The sequence below is a fragment of the Podarcis gaigeae genome (genome assembly GCF_964106915.1).
Source record: "Podarcis gaigeae genome assembly, chromosome: 1".
In the NCBI taxonomy this organism is placed as follows: Eukaryota; Metazoa; Chordata; class Lepidosauria; order Squamata; family Lacertidae; genus Podarcis; species Podarcis gaigeae.
The window spans coordinates 6,623,599-6,644,943 of record NC_139678.1 but is presented as its reverse complement, the minus strand read 5'-3'; the positions used below and the strand labels follow the sequence as shown (position 1 = coordinate 6,644,943).

The 21,345-nt window shown below is 45.6% G+C and overlaps 1 long non-coding RNA gene across 1 annotated transcript; it reads right to left on the bottom strand.

The window, feature by feature from the left end:
* Positions 1-16,078: 16,078 nt before the first annotated feature.
* On the bottom strand, positions 16,079-18,314 carry LOC310839587. The gene is made up of 3 exons (XR_014561544.1): positions 17,962-18,314; positions 17,333-17,405; positions 16,079-16,155 (listed from the first exon to the last, which is right to left on the bottom strand). It is a non-coding gene; the product is annotated as an uncharacterized lncRNA (long non-coding RNA).
* Positions 18,315-21,345: the final 3,031 nt, after the last annotated feature.

Below are 21,345 nucleotides of genomic sequence, written 5' to 3'. Positions count from 1 at the left end.
GAAAGGAGTATGTTTGTTTATTTATTAATAAATTACCTAATCCAAGAACCTTTATCAGTGGAATGGATATTATTTTAATCCTGGTGTACGTTTTTGTGGGAGAACAGAGCTCTGGGCACCACAGCACCATAACTAGATGTTCTGGGGGATAATATCCCATGGCAAACACTGAAGGTTCAGCTGCCAGCCCAGTTGGTTTCTGTAATATGGAAGAAGGCGATGCCATCTTGCCCTTTGCCTGAAGCAAGAAAATGCCTCAGAGTGGCCTTAGTGAGAAGGATAGAACCCCATGTCACTGAAAAGGGGGTGTAAAAGAAAAGATGTACAATGTGTGGAGCAGCAGCTGCAGCGGGAAAGTGTGTCTGAGTGTGTGTGTGTGTGTTCAAGGCCTTTTGTCAGAAAAAGGGGTGGGGGGAGGCAGAAAGAGAGAAATCCTGTACAGCAGCATTTCAATTAACAAAGTAGGATTGGTTTACCTGATAAAATGCTCCCCGTGTGAGTGTAATTGCATATTTATGCCCCACAGAGATTTTTTAATTTCTGTTCAGTTTGTTTGCCTTGAAAGTATTTGTCACTAGAAAAGGGTTCTTGATGTGTAATTTTTAAGGCAGTGTGAGCCGACTGCGCAGCATGTTTTCGTTTTAGATTTATTTCACCGCGGAAGGGTTTGGGAGACGATGCCTTTTGCAGCCCTGTAAATACAATATAATCTTTCTCAAGAAGAGAGGCAATATTTCAAAAAGCAACAGAGAGAAAGCACGCTGAATGGATACTGTCGAGGACCTGTTATTATAGTTTTCAGTCTCTGCAATGTTTCCTATTTTTCTTCCTTTTTTAAAAAAAAAAAATCCTCTGTGGCTTGCAACAACTTTTATATCCCTTCCAATATTTTATTCTTTTGTCACTTGCCAAATGGAGGCATCTCCCCCTGTATCAATTACAAAACAAAACTCAAAGTAGCATATCCCTTTGCATATTGTTAACATGAAGTTTGATTTACCCCTCATTAACTCAGCGTGTAGTGAGTTCATACAGAAATAGTGGAAGACAATGCATGGTGTTAGAAGTGGGATGGATCGTGGCCTTCTCAGAAGAACACAAGAAGTGTGCCACCCACAGAGTCTGAAACTGGAAGTGCAGCAGAAATGTGTGTAAGATGAAAAGTCTTAGTGGAGCTCCTGTTTGCAAGACCAGAGGCAAATAAGTGGTCTGCGGCCCCATGCATTTTTGACAATGCCTTGGACGAAAGGGCGCAGACAACTGTAGAGCTTTGATCTCCAGCTTACAGGAGAAAAGACAAACCCAAGCAGGCTGTCTGAACTTTTTGAGACCTACTACATGGCAAGAAAGGACACCTCCATAACAGAAGAACCTTTTCAATGAGAGAAACCAAGGCCCAACAGAGACAACTGACCAATGGGTAACCCAGCTACAGTTCATCCTCAAAGACGGATCTTTGACCGATGGGGATGACCTGCTAAAGGACAGGATCCTAATGATATCAAATGCAAAAGGCATACCGGAGAAACCGCTCGTGAAGAATGACGTCACATTAGAAAACGCCTTAAGAATAGCCAGCGTGCATGAAATATCTAAAGCGCAAGTGAAAATGCTCAACAGCAATAAGCGAAATGTGTGGTACGACAGAGAAGCAAGGGTTCAATTGCACAGACCGTGTACGGAAAGAAAAATTCACAGCAAGAGAGCAAACCTCTGAGGTCTGCAGCAGATGGGCACTGTAAGGGAGATTTATGTCCAGTCACAGGGCAATATGCAGGAATTGCCACAAAGCAAACCGTTCTGCAAAGGCATGGCATGGAAATGGACCTCAATTAGTCAACAAAGCCATTAATTTCAATGGGTCTAACTCTATGACTAGCATTGAATATATCACCATATGTTACTCATACAAGGCTGCTGCTGCTGATATGATATACTCTAGTTCTTGTTTACTTTAAGGCAGAACGGTTACTCACTTTTTTCACCAATGAGAGGCCATTGATTGATGAAGAGGCTAACACAACTACATACAGTGGTACATTGGGTTAAGTACTTAATTCATTCCGGAGGTCCGTACTTAACCTGAAACTGTTCTTAACCTGAAGCACCACGTTAGCTAATGGGGCCTCCTGCTGCTGCCGCGCCACTGGAGAACGATTTCTGTTCTCATTCTGAAGCAAAGTTCTTAACCTGAAGCACTATTTCTGGGTTAGCGGAGTCTATAACCTCTAGCATATGTAACCTGAAGCGTATATAACCCTAGGTACCATTGTTGTTGGCTTGCAGCCATTGTGAGTTTCTATTCTCTTTTAATAGTCTTACCGAGAATCTGTGGTCTGTTATGACAGGGAAGGGAACCCCCACACAGATACTGGTGAAACTTCTTTAGGCAAATTATTACGCGGCAGCTAAAAAAGCCAATGCAATTCTGGGCTGCATCAATAGGAGTATTGCATCTAGATCAAGGGAAGTAATAGTGCCACTGTATTCTGCTCTGGTCAGACCTCACCTGGAGTACTGTGTCCAGTTCTGGGCACCACAGTTCAAGAAGGACACTGACAAACTGGAACGTGTCCAGAGGAGGGCAACCAAAATGGTCAAAGGCCTGGAAACGATGCCTTATGAGGAACGGCTAAGGGAGCTGGGCATGTTTAGCCTGGAGAAGAGGAGGTTAAGGGGTGATATGATAGCCATGTTCAAATATATAAAAGGATGTCACATAGAGGAGGGAGAAAGGTTGTTTTCTGCTGCTCCAGAGAAGCGGACACGGAGCAATGGTTCCAAACTACAAGAAAAAAGATTCCACCTAAACATTAGGAAGAACTTCCTGACAGTGAGAGCTGTTCGACAGTGGAATTTGCTGCCAAGGAGTGTGGTGGAGTCTCCTTCTTTGGAGGTATTTAAGCAGAGGCTTGACAACCATATGTCAGGAGTGCTCTGATGGTGTTTCCTGCTTGGCAGGGGGTTGGACTCGATGGCCCTGGTGGTCTCTTCCAACTCTATGATTCTATGATTCTAACCCTGTTAACTTGGAAGATTGTGGGTGTTTTGCATTGTAATGCTACCTGACGAAATTTGGGCTGGTATCCTGACACACATTCCTTTCCTACCATTTAAAATGCAGCGTGGCATGTTGGTATAGCAAGAGCCGCAGTCTCATAATGCAACTGGCAGTGCAGTGCAAAAGGAAATTAGAAATTGGGACCGAAGAATGAGCATTATAACTGGTAAAACAAGCATGATAAACTCCACATCTGAATGCAGCCGTAAGCTTTTTGGATGACAGCCGACTTCGTCTAAAGTGGGCTTGTAGTCCATGAAAGTTAATAGCAGGGATGGCCAATGTGAATGCCAGACATTGCCAGAAAGTTTTCATTCTTGCTCACATGTAAGAGTCTCCTTGTTGTAGTGTTCAGGATGGGATCCTAAAGGTTTTGCTTCAGGTAGGCACGCTTAGGATTCATGTATAATCTTTCTGCATAGCAGGTCTTTGGCCTATTGGGGACTGAGAAGAGGACCAGCCCAAGACATTTTGGCACCTGAAGCAAACCACAAAACACACCCTCTCCCCACTGGGGAAGGAGGGATGAATGAAATTCTAAGTCAGCAACAAGCGGGGGGGGGGGAGAATAAAGATCTCCATTGGGATCCGCTGCCCCTGTGTATCCTGCTGCCCGAGGCGCTTGCTGCATCTTGCCTCATGGGAGGGCCGGCCCTGACTGAGAATACCACTGTTGCCCACAGTCCTGGTCTGTATAGTTCTAACGTGTGTGATATCCTTAAAGAGCAGAATGAAACCTACTGTGCTGGTCCCGAGGGTTAACCGTGAGGCGAGGTCCGAGTCCAGTCTGAGGTCGAGGGTGCGGTATGGAGGTTGTCTGTCAAAGCTGAAGCTGGGTACAAGGCGGGGAGTTGGGTGAGGTCAGGAACTCTGGCAGAAGAGCAGGACAGGGTGCAGGCTGGAACAGGCTACCAACAATGTTGCTCCCACAACTTGGGACTGGAGCTGGCTGGCTTTTATCTGCCCCGAGGCTCACCTCTCTTGGTCTGGAGGCGAGCACTCCTCCTGCGGTGACTTAGTTCCCTCTGCCTCTCTGCCCTGAGCCTCTGCAGCTCTGGAGAGGCTGGAGGGTTACTGGACCCAGAGGCAACCTCATCTTCCTCTGACGGGGCTGAGAGTGGAGCACCTGCAGGCAATGGGTCCTCCATCACCTCAGGAACCAGAGCAGACTCAGCCGATGCCTACACCTGAGGACCCAGCACAGGTGAGGACCCTTCAGGCTCAAGCCCCAGCCCCGGCTCAGCTGGTTCTGGAGGTGGGGACTCCTATGCAGGCTGGGATTCCTCAGGTTCAGCCCAGGCCATCACACCTGTTTTATCCACACACTGCCTGAGATTTTGGCATTTCTGTACAGCAAGGATGGGGAACCTCTGGCCCTCCAGGTTTTCGCCAGCTCCCATCATCCCTGACCCAGCGCTGGCTGGGACTGATGGGAGTTGGAATACAACAACATCTTGGGGGGCCACAGATGCCTACCCCTAGTGTATAGATTCATCAGTATTCTTTGAAAATGCAGTTCCCTGCTTGGAGTCTCAGTGGATAAGGTGGGTAAATATTAAACAACCAACCAAACCTGCGTCAGTAACTGACTGTAGAGATTATGATGCTTCTCTCCCATTTCCCCCTTCCCTCCTCCCTCCCAAATGCCCCCACTCCAGTTTTCTATAGACATGCATATATTTGTGAATTTTAAATTCAGAAGAGAATTGACAAGGTCCTTTGCTGAATATGGTGTGTTATCTTTTCCATGTGGGTGTCTAAAGGGAGAGATGCGTTGATGTGGCACCTACGGATTACTCCAGGCTACAAAACCTCGCTTGTTCTGTTTAGCATTTCGGTGGTTATCGCCAAACTGAACTGGAGACTGCAGACGGACACTGCAATGCACAGGAGCCCATAGTATTGAAAACAGGTGAAAAGCAGATATTTAGCCAGTCCTGCATGTCAGTATATCTGAAAACCTTTTAAAGGCAGCATCATATTCTCTAGGTCCTGTGGGGCACAAAAAGTAATGAGTGTTAAGTCCTCCCTCCCCATCAGTCTCACTGCAAAAGCAACTTCTGAGTGTCTCAGTCACTGTTGAAAAGGCATTGTGAGCTGTTAACCTATGATAATAATTATTATTTCTATTGATATCCCGACAGAGACTCAAGGCGGCTTATAGATAAAACAGGAACAGCTGTAACTGTCACCAGATGTGCAGACCCTCCAAGTGCCCCTATTTTCTAGGGACAGTCCCAGATTTAAGGAAGCCACCCCGGTTTCTGATTTGATCCCATAATGTCCTTCTTTTCCCTAAAGATAAAGGTAAAGGGACCCCGACCATTAGGTCCAGTTGTGACCGACTCTGGGGTTGTGGCGTTCATCTCGCTTTATTGGCCGAGGGAGCCGGCGCACAGCTTCCGGGTCATGTGGCCAGCATGACTAAGCCGCTTCTGGCGAACCGGAGCAGCACACGGAAACGCCATTTACCTTCCCGCCGGAGCGGTACCTATTGATCTACTTGCACTTTGACGTGCTTTCGAACTGCTAGGTTGGCAGGAGCAGGGACCAAGCAACGGGAGCTCACCCCGTCGCGGGGATTCGAACCGCCGACCTTCTGATCGGCAAGTCCTAGGCTCTGTGGTTTAACCCACAGCGCCACCCGCTTCCCTATTTTCATTTGAGAAATGCTGGAGGGTGTGGATGTGCATAACTGGTCCCCATGACAAGACATTTTGCTGCTCCCTCTTCACCCCACACATAAAAGCAGATCAGAATAGCCGCCAAATCTTATCCAGCACTGGTGACAAGGCAGTGTCCTTAGGCTGCTCCCAACCCCCAAGCATCTACTGTTGGTGTATTGCTAAAATAAACTTGAAAGGAGCCTTGAAGCATGGCCTTGTGAGGCCACACCTAAAGCATCTGCTTAGCAACAAGAATTCTCCCCAGCAACAGGTGTCTTTATCAGGGCATGTTGTGGAGAGATGCAACTGAGTGTGAGGCAGTTGGTGTTGGTCAGTTTGTCGGCCAGAATATGTGAAAGTCTGTGAGCCTGTCTCTCCGGCCAGATGGCTGAAGGGAGTAGAGATCTGTATATAACTCTAGTTTCTTATTTCATTTGTAGACCAGTAGTGTTAATGCCACCTGTTATCGCAAATACAGTGGTACCTCGGGTTACAGCTGGGTTGCCAGCTGTTTTTGGACTACAACTCCCATCATCCCAAGCTAGCAGGCCCAGGGATACTGGTTATTGTAGTCCAAAAAAGAAAAAAACTGGATATATTTAGGGTGTCCCATGACTCTTCGTTGTTTTTGTTACAACGGACTTAACACGGCTACCCATCTGGAAATCGTTTAGACACAGTTGTGAAACCTGAGTAGCCCTGCAGATGTTTCTGGACTACAACTCCCATCATGCCTGATTCCATTGGCCATGCTAGACGAGACTGATGGAAGCTGGAGTCCTGAGGGGCACTGCATCTGTATTAGACATTACTAGGCTAGATACTCTTCCTTGGTATAAGTTTCTTATGTTCAACACATGTGAAGATGTTCCCTCGGTGCAAATACAGAGTTAAATTAAAAGGATTTGGAGAAATTCTGCAGAGAGACTTAAGCTGGTGTGGTTGATAAAGAAGACTTTATTGTATCTTTAGCAGAAAGTGATAACTGCAGAAAATTTTTGCATTGCGGGGGTGGACGAGATGACCATTGGTGTCCCTCCAACACTACAATTCTATGATTCGACAAACGCTAGAACGAAATGATCGTGTGTTTTTTAAAAACAGAGGCTAAAGCGAAACGAGATATTCACAAATATTTTAAACGTTGAAACATTTGGGTGCTGCTGTTTTTAAACATTGAAACTTTTGGGTGCTGCTGTTTTATTTACGCCCGAACATTTGAAAGGTAATATTTCAAACTGCCCTCTCCCAGCGGCCCCCATGTGTGGTCTAGACTTCCAGATCAGAAGGTCGGCGGTTCGAATCCCCGCGATGGGGTGAGCTCCCGTTGCTCGGTCCCTGCTCCTGCCAGCCTAGCAGTTCGAAAGCACGCCGGTGCAAGTAGATAAATAGGTACCGCTGTGGTGGGAAGGTAAACGGCATTTCCGTGCGCTCTGGTTTTCCGTCACGGTGTTCGTTGCGCCAGAAGCGGTTTAGTCCTGCTGGCCATATGACCCAGAAAAGCTGTCTGTGGACAAAGGCTAGCTCCCTTGGCCTGAAATCAAAGATAAGCACTGCAACCCATAGTCAGATTCGACTGGACTTATCCATCCACGGGTCTTTACCCTTATATAGCCTCGTCCTCCTCCTCCTTCTTATATTATTATTATTATTATTATTATTATTATTATTATTATTATTATTATTATACCCCACCCATCTGGCTGGGTTTCCCCAGTCACTCTGGACGGCTTACACCACATAAAAAGTTGTAAAACATTAGACAATTGAAATTAATTTGCTTGCAAAAATTCTCCTTTGACAACTGTGAAGTTGACGATTGACCAGATACTCTGCGGAATATATTTGCCGGGTAGTCAGTGAATATTTGCCTCTGTATCTTAGCCTTTGCTAAGAACATTCCTGTTTAGGCAAGGCTACCCAGATGCTTAGAAAGTTTGAGGTCATTTTAATCTGTTTGAGTGTTTTAACTTTTGTATGTTTTTAAAACAGCGTTGTATATTTTTCTTGATTTTATTGTTTTATCTTTTGCATGCTGCTTTGAGGTTTTATTGTTGTTGTTTTTTACAATCAAGCAGAGTATAAATTTTGTGAAACAAATAAATGAAATAAAATTTGAACCTGACTTTGGCATTCCATTTCTGTAGTCCATATTTGGCACGTGTCACGCAGTGGGTGAGATCCAAAGTTAGTCCTGTGCAGAGCAGACCCATTAAAATCAATGGGCTTTCGTTACTTGCATCCGTTGATGGGTCTACTCTGAGTAGGATATAGTTGGCTCACACCCAATGATTTCATATGTGACTGCATGCGCTAGTGGACTGACAATATTTTTTTATCAGTTGATACTTCATGTGATTTCGTGCATTGTGCCTGCCCAACTCGAAATATCTGAAGTAAAAAATATATAAAATAATAATCTGAGGTAAAAAAATTCAATATCTGAGGTAAAAAAAACCAGCATCTGAATGTGTGTTTCAAAATTTCACATTGCGATTGTGAACTGAGAAACTGGGGAAATAAATAAAATTCAAGTGTCTGTGTGAATTTCCAAGATTTATGAATATTCATTTCAGCCCCGTCTTCCATTACAAAAGACATTTCCTCGTTCAGACATTGCCCCGGGTTAGCGGTACCATAAACAGCCTTCCGATAAAGATAAAGAATTGTCTTTTAAAAACACATTTTTGCACGCAGAGAGAGAGAAAAACGGCTGTTGTGGGCAGTTCTTTGTTTTCGTCAGCCGTTTCCGAAATGCGAGGGAGTCACAAAAGTGCTTGCGTGTTTGCAAGCGATGCGGCGAGGCTGCAAAACAATTGGTGGCTGTGGAATAAATACCTTTTTTTACAGTCTATCAAGGTCAACCTTTTTGCTTGATGTACTTAACTAACCATGTAAAATATTACATCAGCAAGCCTACGGGGCACTTAGAGATAGATCCCTATTTGCATAATGTCCTCTGTTCCCTCCTCTGTGGTCCTTAAGGGTGTTTAGAATAACGGGCTTGCAAGAACATACTTAATCCAATCTCATTTTAGCTTTTTGCTCTTTTAAGATTTCAAAAATTAATAAATCCCCCAGATATTCCAAATTACCATGCGCTTTTATAAGCATAACTTTGTAACTTTAACCCATTTATGAACATACCCTCCAGGCATATGTACTAATGAATAAGAAATAACATTAGAAGTTTAAAAAGATGGGCTCTCTTTATGAAGTAATGTAGGAAAATCCTGTTAGCTGGATCAAGTACAAAAGTGTGATTTCTTAAAAATAGAAAATCCTTCGCAAAATTACTTGTAATTACAATAACCAAAGGATAAAAAGTAAGAATAGTTGGAGTATTGTCATTATTTCACACACTTTGTGGGGTATTTTTGTGCGCGGGGGATGAAACACGTCACTGGGAAAAAACCTGAGGTAAAAGTAATCTCTCCAGCAGCGCTGGCCCACAGTATTTCAGCGCCTGGGGTAGAAAATCCAAATGGCAACTTCTCTTCCAATAATTAACATGGAGCCCACCCACCCACGGCCCTTAATGCCATCCTGAATCTGCTACTTAAGATGGCTCTCAAGTCTACAGGATTCCTCACAGCCCGCCTTTCTTGTTTAAATTTCCCACAGAATCACAGGGAATTAAAATGCCTTGGGAGCACAATGTGCGGTTAGCATTTAAGGAAACGCGTGGCAAATAAAACACACACCAGGACCACTTAGGGATAGGATATTCTGAGTTCGAGGCAAAGAATTGATCCCTTGGGCCAAATCCTCACCCACATTAATTTCCCCCCCCCCAAATAATATCCTAAAAAGGGACACCAGAGTCACAAACTGCAGACATCCTGACTCCTTTTCCACGTTTTATTGTTCTAGGTCAGGGTTTCCCTGGGTTTCTCGGTAGTGGCACCCACCCTGTGGAACTCCCTCCCACCAGATGTCAAAGAGAAAAATAACTACCAAACTTTTAGAAAACATCTAAAGGCGGCCCTGTTTAGGGAAGCTTTTAATGTTTAATAGGTTATTGTATTTTAGTGTTTTGTTGGAAGCTGCCCAGAGTGGCTGGGGGGACCCAGCCAGATGGGCAGGGTATAAATAATAAATTATTATTATTATTATTTTCCAAACGGGGGTTTCCAGCTGTCTTTGGACTACAATCCCCATCATCCCTGACCACTGGTCCTGCTAGCTAGGGATGATGGGAGTTGTAGTCCAACAACAACTGGAGACCCAAGGTCTGTTGCTCCCAGACTTTGGAACTCCCTTCCACAAGATACGTGCCCCACACTTTCCTTTCACTGGCAGGCATAGATTTTATATTTAAACAGGCCTTTGGCCACTAGCTTTTGTGGCCGGCTCCTCTGAGGTTGGGTGTTTTTACTATATGGGGAGGGATGTTTTTAAATTGTTTTGAGCGTTTTCAGTGCTGTTCGCGATAGGGTTGGTTATTTGTGGGGGGTTTTTTTAATATTGACATTGACTGTGTGTGTTTTAGTTGTACCAACAACTCCCTTCATGGAGATACAACTCCCAGAGTTAAATGGGAAGAGGTGTTGATTGTTAAACCACTCTGGGAATTGTAGCGCTGCAGAGAGGATGGGAGGGTGTCTCCTAACAACTCTCTGCTCCCTGAGCAAACTATAACTCCCATGATTATTTGGGGGAAACCATGCCTGTTTAAAATGGTATGGTAATGCTTTGTATTTATAGTGTGGATGGGGCCTCAGTAGGAGACAACTTAGTACAGCGGTACCTCAGGTTAAAAACTTAATTCGTTCCGGAGGTCCATTCTTAACCTGAAACTGTTCTTAACCTGAAGCACCACTTTAGCTAATGGGGCCTCCCATTGCCGCCACGCCGCCGCTGCGCGATTTCTGTTCTCATCCTGAAAGTTCTTAACCCAAGGTACTATTTCTGGGTTAGCGGAGTCTGTAACCTGAAGCGTCTGTAACCTGAAGCGTCTAACCCGAGGTACTACTGTATGTTCCTTCTTAACCACTTTGGGGGCTGGATGGATGGATGAATGGATGGATCCTCCTACTGTTAGGCCAAGGAGGGAGTTAACCACAAGGATTAAAAAGTCACAATTTGACCACATGGTGCACTGGCTCCCGGTGAAGTACAGGGTCAGGTTTAAGGTGCTGGTTTTGACCTTTAAAGCCCTATACGGCCTAGGACCCTCGTACCTATGGGACCGCCTCTCCTGGACTGCCCCGTGGAGGACCTTAAGGTCCACAAATGACAACACTTTGGAGGTCCCAAGTCGCAAGGTGGTTAGATTGGTCTCAACTTAGGGCCAGGGCCTTTTCAGTACTGGCCCCAACTTGGTGGAACGCTCTGTCACAAGAGACTAGGGCCCTGTATTTTAAAATGGGGTTTCAGAGTTTTTAGGGGGGGTTGAATGTTTTATGTAGATTCTCAATTTCATTGTTCTGTATGGGACAATGACAATAAAGATATCGTATATCGACTTGACATCTTTCCGCCGGGCTTGCAAGACAGAGCTGTTCCGCCTGGCCTTTGGTTTGGACTCAGTCTGACCCTTATGTTCCCCTCCCCTGATGGTTTTGATCTATGGGCTGCTATTAAAATGAGGCTGCATTTTAAATTGTCTTTTAAACCGGATTTTAAATTGTTTCCCCCCCCTCCCCTATTAAGTTTTTATTGTGATTTTACTAGTGTTAGCCGCCCTGAGCCCGGCTCTGGCCAGGGAGGGCAGGGTATAAATAAAAAATTATTATTATTATTATTATTATTATTAATAATAATAATAATAATAATATTAATTCAAGAGGGAACACAATCCAACAGAGAGGGTTCCATGTAGATAAGGCCTGCCCTTGGAACAAACATGGAGGAACCAAGACAAAAAATGGAAACCTTTCATGAGCAAGACCCACCACAGCCAACCAGCCGGAAGAGTCAGAGCTTCCAGACTAGGGATGTGTTCTGTGTGAGGTCTCCATGGGGCCAGTCTCTTTAGGGCAGCCTGCACCAACCTGGTCCCACCCCCAGTTTTTTTTGGACCATAATTCCTATAATCTACCGCCAGTGCAGCCATGTTGGCTATGAGTTGTAGTCCAAAATACCTGGTGGATCCTGTTGACAAAGTATTGGAAGATGCAAGAACTACCTACTCTGGAAGAATGGCAGACAAAGGTGATTGACTTTATGGGACTGGCAGAGATGACCGGCAGAATCCGCGACCAGGGGAAAGAGACAGTGGAAGAGGACTGGAAGAAATTTAAAATATATCTTAAAAATTGTTGTAAAATTGAGGACTGACAAGATGTCTAGGGGTAAGAAATAGAGAATTACAGCTGTAAACATCAACATTAAGGAAATTTAAAGAAAATTACTAGAGAAATTGACTGAAGGGTTGCTAAAGAGTTGTAAAACAAGGATGCAGTGAAAGGGAGGTATGGGGAAGTCATGTTTTAAATGTCTTTTATATGTTTTTGTTCTGTGTTTTGTTTGTCTTTTTGTCAAAAAAACCAATAAAAATTATTATAAAAAAAACAACAAAAAAACAAAATACCTGGTGGACAACACCAGGTTGGTTAGGTCTGTATTAGTGGAATCTCCGTGGGTGTCCTAGAGATGGGGTGTTTTCAGATGAGGGGGCTTTGAGGGGGCTTAGATGCCATGTTCTTGGGGGAAAGGGTGCCCCCTCAAAAGAAGGGTGGGGCACATGAAATCTGCACCTTTTATACACACAGAGAGAAAGTGTGTTCCTGACAATGGCTAATCCAGAACAACGCAGAATGAATGGTGCCTGGAATGTTGTCTGCAACATACCCTCCTTTAGGTTTTTTGGAATATGGGATTTGCTCTTGTGCTTTTCACAGATATGAAATTAGGCCGACAGAAGTCTGGGTTCTGGCTCCTGCTCTGCGCTACTGAACTTGCAGGGAGAGCTGGGAGCCAAAAGTTTTTGGAACAAGTTGCCTCTCTGCAGATGCTGCCATTCATTTGTGTGAGAAACAAGACCACTTACATCTAATTACGGTTTCTGCTCAAATTAACAGGACAGGAATGACAGCCCCGGAGCGGGGGGTGGAGGAACAGTCTCGGGATGAACTGGGAGACCTTTGCCCAACATGGATTAGGACATTAAGTTGGCTTTGAAGGACACCAACTCTTCGACGGGGCCTACTTTTCAAAATTAACGGAACGCTTAATTTGTGTCAAAATGAAAGGCTTATCCATGCAGCCCTGCAAAGCACACTCCAAAAAAATTCCCCCCACCACTTTGAGGAATCCCCCCACAAATCCTTCAGAAGGCCATATATGGTTCCCATGGGATAGGGTCAAAAGCTTTGCCATAGCTACCTAAGGGCATTTGAATTACCAGGTCGAATTTCCCTATTTTCACCAGAGAAATGTTGGAGGGTATGGGACTGGTGAGAGTAAGGGTGCGTGTTCCGAATGCATTCCCTGCACATAGAAAACTAGTATGTCAGTCAAAAGGCTTCAGTCTAGTTTTCTCCCTGAAGTGCTACATTACTATATGCAGTGAGTGATCTGTCTGCTGATTCTTCAAAAACATGATTCTTCCATCTGTAGGGGAAATAAGTCCAGTCCAGTCAAAAGGCATTATCTTTGGATTCTACTGAACATGGAAGCCACCCTTTGGTGTTGGTGCTTGGTGACCTAACACAATATCTTTTTCATATTTCATTCTGTAGCCTTTACTATTTTACGTCAACATGGAGAGGGTCAATGAACTTAACCAGGGCACTGGGGCCACTCCCTCTGGGCAGCAGCACTTTCTGGCTTCTGAGACTACACCTGGAATTGCTCTCACAAGTCAAAGGACTAGTGCCTTAAATAAAATTTAAAAACTGAGATTCTTAGGAAGATAGGTAGAGTGACCAAGGCCTCCATTGTACAACTATTCTGTGCTTCCACTGTACACATACACTGTACACATACAACTGGTTCTGCTTGATTTCATGGTTAAATTGATCTTCTTTCTCCCTTCCCTTCCATATTTTTCTTCATTCCTTCCATACAAAAATAAGAAAGACTGTTTTCAGAAGTGGCCAAGCAGTTGCATTCAGGTATACTACCTTCGAACATGAAGGTTCCATATAGCTATCATCCCTGGTAACCATCAATCTTATCATGAACCTGTCTAGGGGGGAAGTGTCACAATTCAATGACAGAGCACATGTGGTTTCAGGCAGGTTCAACCCCTTTGCATCTCCAGGCAGGGCTGGGTGGGAATGTCTCCTGCCTGAAACTCTGGCAAGCTGCTGTAAGCCAGTGCAGGCAATACTAGGATAGATGGACCAATGGTCTGACTCAGAATAAGGCAGCTACCTATGTTCCTAATCCTTAAAAACACACACACACAAAACAAAACAGCTAAGGTAGTGGCCATTAGCACAGCCTGCTCCTCTTGTAAGCTTGTTTCCAAGCTCCAAGCTTTCAAGAGAATTTGGAAGACACCATGTTTTCCTCTGCTGGGGAAACCTTGAACACTCAATCTGTGAAATGAAGACAGCTACCAGCCTTGTGTCCAGCCTTGGACACCATTCTGTTCCCCCAACAGAGACCTCTCTCTAGCCAGCCATTAAGGTTACTGAAACTCAGTTCCAAGGATAAATTCATGGCGCCACTCTGGCTCATGTCAACAGGATGAGTTTATCTGGAGGGAATTTGCCATTTGTTGCAAAACAGATTTCTCATTTGAAGTCAAGTCCAAGTGCAGCAGCAATGGCAAGGAGCAGCTACCCGAATTTTGGACAACCACCCTTTGCTTGTTACCTTTTCAACTCATAAGAAGACAATGTTTTCATTCTGCTGCTGCTGCTCAATAATTTTTCCTTTTCCTTTTTTTTTTTGCGGAGTAACAATAAAAGACTGGTTTCTGTTCACAATGAGTTTGCAATATGATAATCATCATCTGAATTCAGTGTAGCAGTAAGTGGGGATTCAGTAAGTGGGGAACCTTGCAGTAAGCAAGGTTCATTTTATACAGGAAATTCCCCTTAGAAATTCACACTGAATTCCCAGCTAGTCTGATTTTATTCTGTAATAAATTACTGGACAGAGTTCAAAGAGTATGTGAGAGAACATTTCCTTTAGGACACACGCTATACGGAAAAATGTGGGATGTAATCCACTGGGAGCAGTCAAGTACAACATTCCTTGTTTTCCTAGAGTGGACATGCAAGGGAACGTTTTGTCCCCAGTCAAAACTTCCTGTTCCTCCTGGCCTGGAACATCCTTCCTTTGCATGTGATAGAAGGTGGGCGTGACCTAACCTGTCCAGGTAACAAAAGGACAAGTCACACAGCACACCTCTCTCTTATTCCCACCTTCCTTTTCTCGTGTGAACTGCAGGACTGCAAGCCTGCAAGCCACTGGGATTATTCCCCCATATGGGGTAAACCTGTTTGTATATGTTTGAAACTTTAAGCCTTAAGCCTGCCTTCAGGGACCACACTGTGCTCTGCCTGGCCGTGAGTAAACTTTCTTTTTGTTACTTGTGAATAGGACTGTGGTGTCTTCATTCGTTTAGGAGGGATTCAAGGGCACTTACCAGGAACGTACAATTCAATCTGAGACAGACTGAATTGTATAATAGTCAGAGGCTCACACGAGCCTGCCACCAGCTATCTGCTCTGCATGTAAAAAGGGGAATGTAAACTCTGCTAAGTAAAGGAACTTGCTAACGCAAGTTAGGAAGGATATTAATCAACAATATATCCTCCCCTGTCACCCTGAACATTCCCACAAAAAACATACGTCATTTTAGCTGCTCATCCTCCACCCAACCACATTCTGCCACCCCAGGAGCCCACCATCTCTCGCCCAACCAGAGTCCATGAAAACACTTACTCAACCCATTTTTTATTTATTTTTTACTGTATGTATCAGAACCTAAATTGTACCTGTGATTAAAACCTAATGTATTACTTGTGTATTCCTTTGTTCTGTTTATCTGGCAATAGCTCCTACCTCCAATATGCTCTAAAATTGTTCCCCCTTCCATCTCCCTAAGGCAGTGTTTCCCAACCTTGTGCCTCCAGATGTTTTTGGCCTACAACTCCCATCATCCCTAGCTAGCAAGACCAGTGGTCAGGGATGATGGGAGTTGTAGGCCAAAAACATCTGGAGGCACAAGGTTGGGAAACACTGCCCTAAGGCACTTTCACGTACATTTGTGGGGAAATGCCCTCTGTGATTTATAAATGTTAATTGTATTTGTTGTGCTGACTGAAGGTTTTATTTAACTAAACTGGAATATACTTTTATTCATTAGAAAAGGAAGTTGGTCTCTTCCAACTCTATGATTCTATGATTCTATGACTGGCTTGGATGTGTCCTTGAAGTATGGTAATATGTCTTGCTCGCCTGAAAAACAAGAATGAAGAGATGTTTTGGAGGAAGTGAAGGATCACCCAGCTGGAATGTGGCCTGCTAAACAGAGAAGAAGAGAAGAAGAGTTTGGATGTGATATCCCGCTTTATCACTACCCTAAGGAGTCTCAAAGCGGCTAACGTTCTCCTTTCCCTTCCTCCCCCACAACAAACACTCTGTGAGGTGAGTGAGGCTGAGCCCAAGGTCACCCAGCAGCTGCATGTGGAGGAACGGGGAAGCGAACCCGGTTCACCAGATTACGAGTTCACCGCTCTTAACCACCACACCACACTGGCGTAGAGAAGAGACCCATCCATTGTCCAGCCCAATTTGGGCTCTGGCCCCAACCAAGGGAATGTGGGCCTCTGGGTCAAAAAGGTTTTCCCCACACTTGCCAGAGGGGCAGAGGAGGAGGGTTGAAGGGAGGGCAAACCGGGGAAGTGTGTGATCAAGCTCACTTGCATGTCCGTATGTTTGTCTCACAACCCTCAGATCTGTCTCCCATCTTTCAGGGAGAAGAGCAAGGATCTAGCAGATGCACCTGACTCAGTAATGGCTGCCGACGTTTCCTAATGGTATATGGTTCACCACTGTGGGATCAGGATGCTGGACCACGGGGGTCATTGGTCGGATCCAGCAGGACTCTTCTTATCACCCCTGTTTGAAGTCTAGTACAAAAGAAACCCATTTTATCAGTTCCTGTCCAGCCCAGGGGGCCTCTGACTCTGGCAGCTTGAACTCCCTACATGAGCTGTCCAAGGTGCTATTCACAGCCTGTTCTCCTGTGTTGCCTGGCCTTATGTGTCAGGTGTGTGCGTGCAGGAGCCAGGCCCTGTGACCAGTAGGGCTTCGCAGGACTGGGGCCTTCCTAAGTTTGTTCTGGAGAGGCAAGGAACGGCCTCACAGGTGAGGCCGCTTGGTAACTCACTGCACCTGGTGGCAAGAGCCGGGAAGGGATATAAGGTCAGCATTTCCCTTTGGCTCTTTGCCACAGCAACACGTTTCCTGCCTTGCTGCGTTTGGCTTCTTGCTTCCTGATCCTCGGACCTCGACTTCTTGATTCCTTGCTTCTCGACCCTCGGACCCTTGACTTCGTGACTCCCTGCTTCCTGACCCTTGGACCCCTGGCTTCTGGACTCTCGTTCCTGCTCCCACCCCACCATCTTGCCCCCGGTCCTGACGTCCTCAGCCAGGACTTCGATCACCCGTAGACCGGACTGTGACAGTATGCTACCACCTTGCCTTACCTTGCCTTGCTGGACCCTGATGTGCTATGCCACAATCTCGACTTTGCCCTGCTCTTCACCTGACTACAAAAAAAGATTTGGTTAAAAAGAAAATACAGGGTATTTAACTGCTATATGAGGAAAAACTAAAGTTTTGTGTTTGAACTCCAATCTGTATTTTATTTATTCATTTATTTTATTAAAAATGTATATACTGCTCACCTGTATAAAATTTCAATGTGATATAAAAAAATGCATACGGATACAGTAAAAGATTACACCAACACAATATTCAGGCAGTGGTCCAGGTATGGAGAAGTAGCTCTGTGTGTCATTAATGTATTGACACCATGTTCCAGACCCCCAAATGGCTATTCCCATTGGCTCCATATAGACGCTAAACAGCATTTGGAGACAAAGTGGTGCCCTTTGGAACTCCATAGCACAAGGGCCAAGGAGCATCCAGTGGCAGGTGGTGAAATTCTTTTGTAGGGGAACAGTTAGAGCCAGAGGCGCCAGCTTGTGAGGGCAGTGTGTGTGTGTGTGTGTGTGTGTGTGTGTGTGTGTGTGTCTGTCTTCAGGGAGTCCTATCCCTCCCACGATGGCAGCCAAGAGGCAGATAAACAAGAAGAGTTCTTACCGAAGTAGTTTATTCAATATTCACGGAGAGAGACGAAGGGATGTGGTCTCACTTAGACAATGGCATTGCTCCAAGAAAAGTCCCAGTTCCCCTCAGTCCCTCCTATTCTACATCAACCCTGCATCAGCTGATCAGGGCCTCCTGCCTCTGAGCTTTCTGTTCTCCTACTCTCGATGCACGCCTGGTCCTCGGAAAGGGGGGTCAGGAATGCTTTCCAAAGACACTGAGTGCCAACTTCCTCCTGCTGCTCTCCCAATATTTCCCAGCTTCTCCCCTCTGCAGCCTGTGAACCATGACCTTCTGCAAACCCCTGTTCTAAATCTACACTCTCCCCCTCTTCTCAGGAAGGTGCAGGAAGGGGTGGTTCGTCCCCAACATTCCTCCTCAGTCCAGTCCCTGACATCGGGTGACGTCACAATGTCCTGACATCATGTATGTGATCATCTCGGCTCCCTTCCCAAGCTGGTTAGAAGCTCCCCAGGCTTCAGGAAGGTGGCAGGAGAGCTCTTAAACCCATCAGAGGTCCCTAAACCAGGGCACTGCAACACCTAACACTTGGGCAGGCATGTCCAAAGTCTGTTTCAGGGGCCTAATCCGGTTTAATCTGGCCCCGGTGGCAGTTTATTGCCTGGGGTAAAATCCTAAAATAACCTCAACAACTCCAACCCCCCCAAAAAACCTCAATCCTTAAAAAACCCAAAAACAACTCAACAAATCTGAGGTAAAATTATATTAAAAAGTCAACAACTTCAATCCTTAAAAAAGGTCAACAGCTTTTGTTGGCCCTTTGGTCGGTCCTCACAGCCCTTCACTTCATCATCAACAACCCCCATGCGTCTCAGTCCCATATAACAATGCAATCATGGCAATATTGAGGGTGTGAGAGGGTGCCTTCAACATAATCCCACCCCCATAAAGGAACAATTCCCTTTGCTGTCTCCTCTTTGGGGTCAAAGCATTACGGTCAGCCACAGCAGCCCCCAACTGTTGCTGGACTACAACTCCCATTATTCTTTACCCCTGGTTCTGCTAGCTGTGCTGATGTTGTCCAATAACAGCTGGGGACCCACGTTTCAGAAATAACAGCTGGGGACCCAGGTTTGCTCTAGGGGCTGGCAATCATCTGGCCAGTTGCTCAGCCCCAGCTGTAAGAAATCCATCATAGATCAAGCTTGCTGCTGTAGCTTTGGCCTCCGGTGGTCTGAATGGAGTCTAGCAAGATGGCAAAATAAAGCAACAACAGCCTTGCTGGTGGATAAATGAGGCAGGCAGGAGGGAAATGACTGCAAATCTATGGTTTATAATCGCCTGTAGTGTAGCTGCATTTGGAATTCTGTGTCCTGCTCTGGTCGCCTCACCTCAAAAAGGATAATGCAGAGTTGGAAAACGTTTGCCCGAATTATCGAGGGGACGGAATGACTCCCCTGCAAAGAAAGTTTGCAGCCTTTGGGACTTTTTAGTTTAGAGAAAATTCAAGCGAGAGGTAACAAGATAGAAGTCTATAAAACAGCATGGGGAAAGTAGATGGAGAAAAGGTTTTCTGCCTCTCTCATAATGCAGGAAATCGTGACTAAATGCTGGAAGTTACAGGGCAGATAAAAGAAAGTGCATTTTTCACACAGTGCATACCGTATATACTCGAGTATAAGCCGACCCGAATATAAGCCGAGGCACCTAATTTTAGGACAAAAAACAGTGGAAACTTATTGACTCGAGTATAAGCCGGTTCACCACACCACAAACCTTGCGGACAGCGGCAAGGTGGAGGAGGAGGAAGGAGCAGCCCAAAAGGGCTCCTTTCGGGCTGCCCGTTCCTCCACCGCCATTTCTGCCGCTCACGCAGTGCAGCGCCGCCTCCCAGCCATGGCTCCTGTGCCTGCCCTTGCGAGAGGTGGATGGCGGCGGAGGGATGAGTGGCAAGAAAGGGCTCCTTTCTCACCACTCGTCCCTCCGCCGCTGCCCGCCTCACCCGAGTATAAGCCGAGGGCGGCTTTTTCAGCATTTAAAAATATGCTGAAAAAGTCGACTTATATTCGAGTATATACGGTAGTTAAACTGCGGAACTCTCTCCCACAGCAGTGGTTGACGGCCACCACATTAAAGGGCTTTAAAAGAGGATTAGGCTAATTCACGGAGGGCAAGGCTGTTGATGGCTACCAGCTGTGTTCCGCCTCCACAGTTGGAATCTGAGTTGCTGGAAATCACGGGAAGAGAGAGTGCTCCTGTGCTCGGATCCAGTTTGTAGGCTCGCTGCAAGTGTCTGGTCAGCCACTGTGAGAACAGGATGCTGGACTAGGTAGGCCATTGGCACTTATGTTCTTATGGTCCCTGTTGTTGGTGTTTAGTCGTTTAGTCGTGTACGACTCTTCGTGACCCCATGGACCAGAGCACGCCAGGCACTTCTGTCTTCCACTGTCTCCTGCAGTTTGGTCAGACTCATGTTCATAGCTTCGAGAACAGTGTCCAACCATCTCATCCTCTGCTGTCCCCTTCTCCTTGTGCCCTCCATCTTTCCCAACATCAGGGTCTTTCCCAGGGAGTTTTCTCTTCTCATGAGGTGGCCAAAGTCTTGGAGCCTCAGCTTCAGGATCTGTCCTTCCAGAGAGCACTCAGGGCTGATTTTCTTCAGAATGGAGAGGTTTGATCTTCTTGCAGTCCATGGGACTCTCAAGAGTCTCCTCCAGCACCAGAATTCAAAAGCATCCATTCTTCGGCGATCATCCTTCTTTATGGTCCAGCTCTCACTTCCATACATCACTACTGGGAAAACAAGAGCTTTAAATATACGGACCTTTGTCGGCAAGGTGATGTCTCTGCTTTTTAAGATGCTGTCTAGGTTCGTCATTGCTTTCCTCCCAAGAAGCAGGCGTCTTTTAATTTCGTGGCTGCTGTCACCAACTGCAGTGATCATGGAGCCCAAGAAATTAAAATCTCTCACTGCCTCCATTTCTTCCCCTCATGGTCCCTACTCACCTGCAACCCCTACAGTGTCTTCAGCATCCAAATGTCACGGTTCTAGGTCAAGGGTAGGCAAGCTGTGCTCCTCTAGATGTTGCTGGGTGATGACAGCTCCCTTCATTCCTGAGCCAGCAGGACCAGTGGTCAGGGATGATGGGGATTGTAGTCCAAAAAAAGCTGGAGACCCAAGTTTGGGAAACACTGCTCTACAGGGCCAAATATCTCTGTTCTATTGCTGCAACCACTGTGGCCTACAGTCTTTCCCCTCAAAGCCAAACAGGCCTTTAAAAGCTGCTGAGCATATGAGATAAGGAGGTTTAATCTCACCTGTACTATTAAAATGACATCACCGGACCCCTTCCCTTCTTCTGGTTTGGCATCTGTGCTAGGTAAACAAATGCAAAAGAATATTTTTTAAAATGCTTT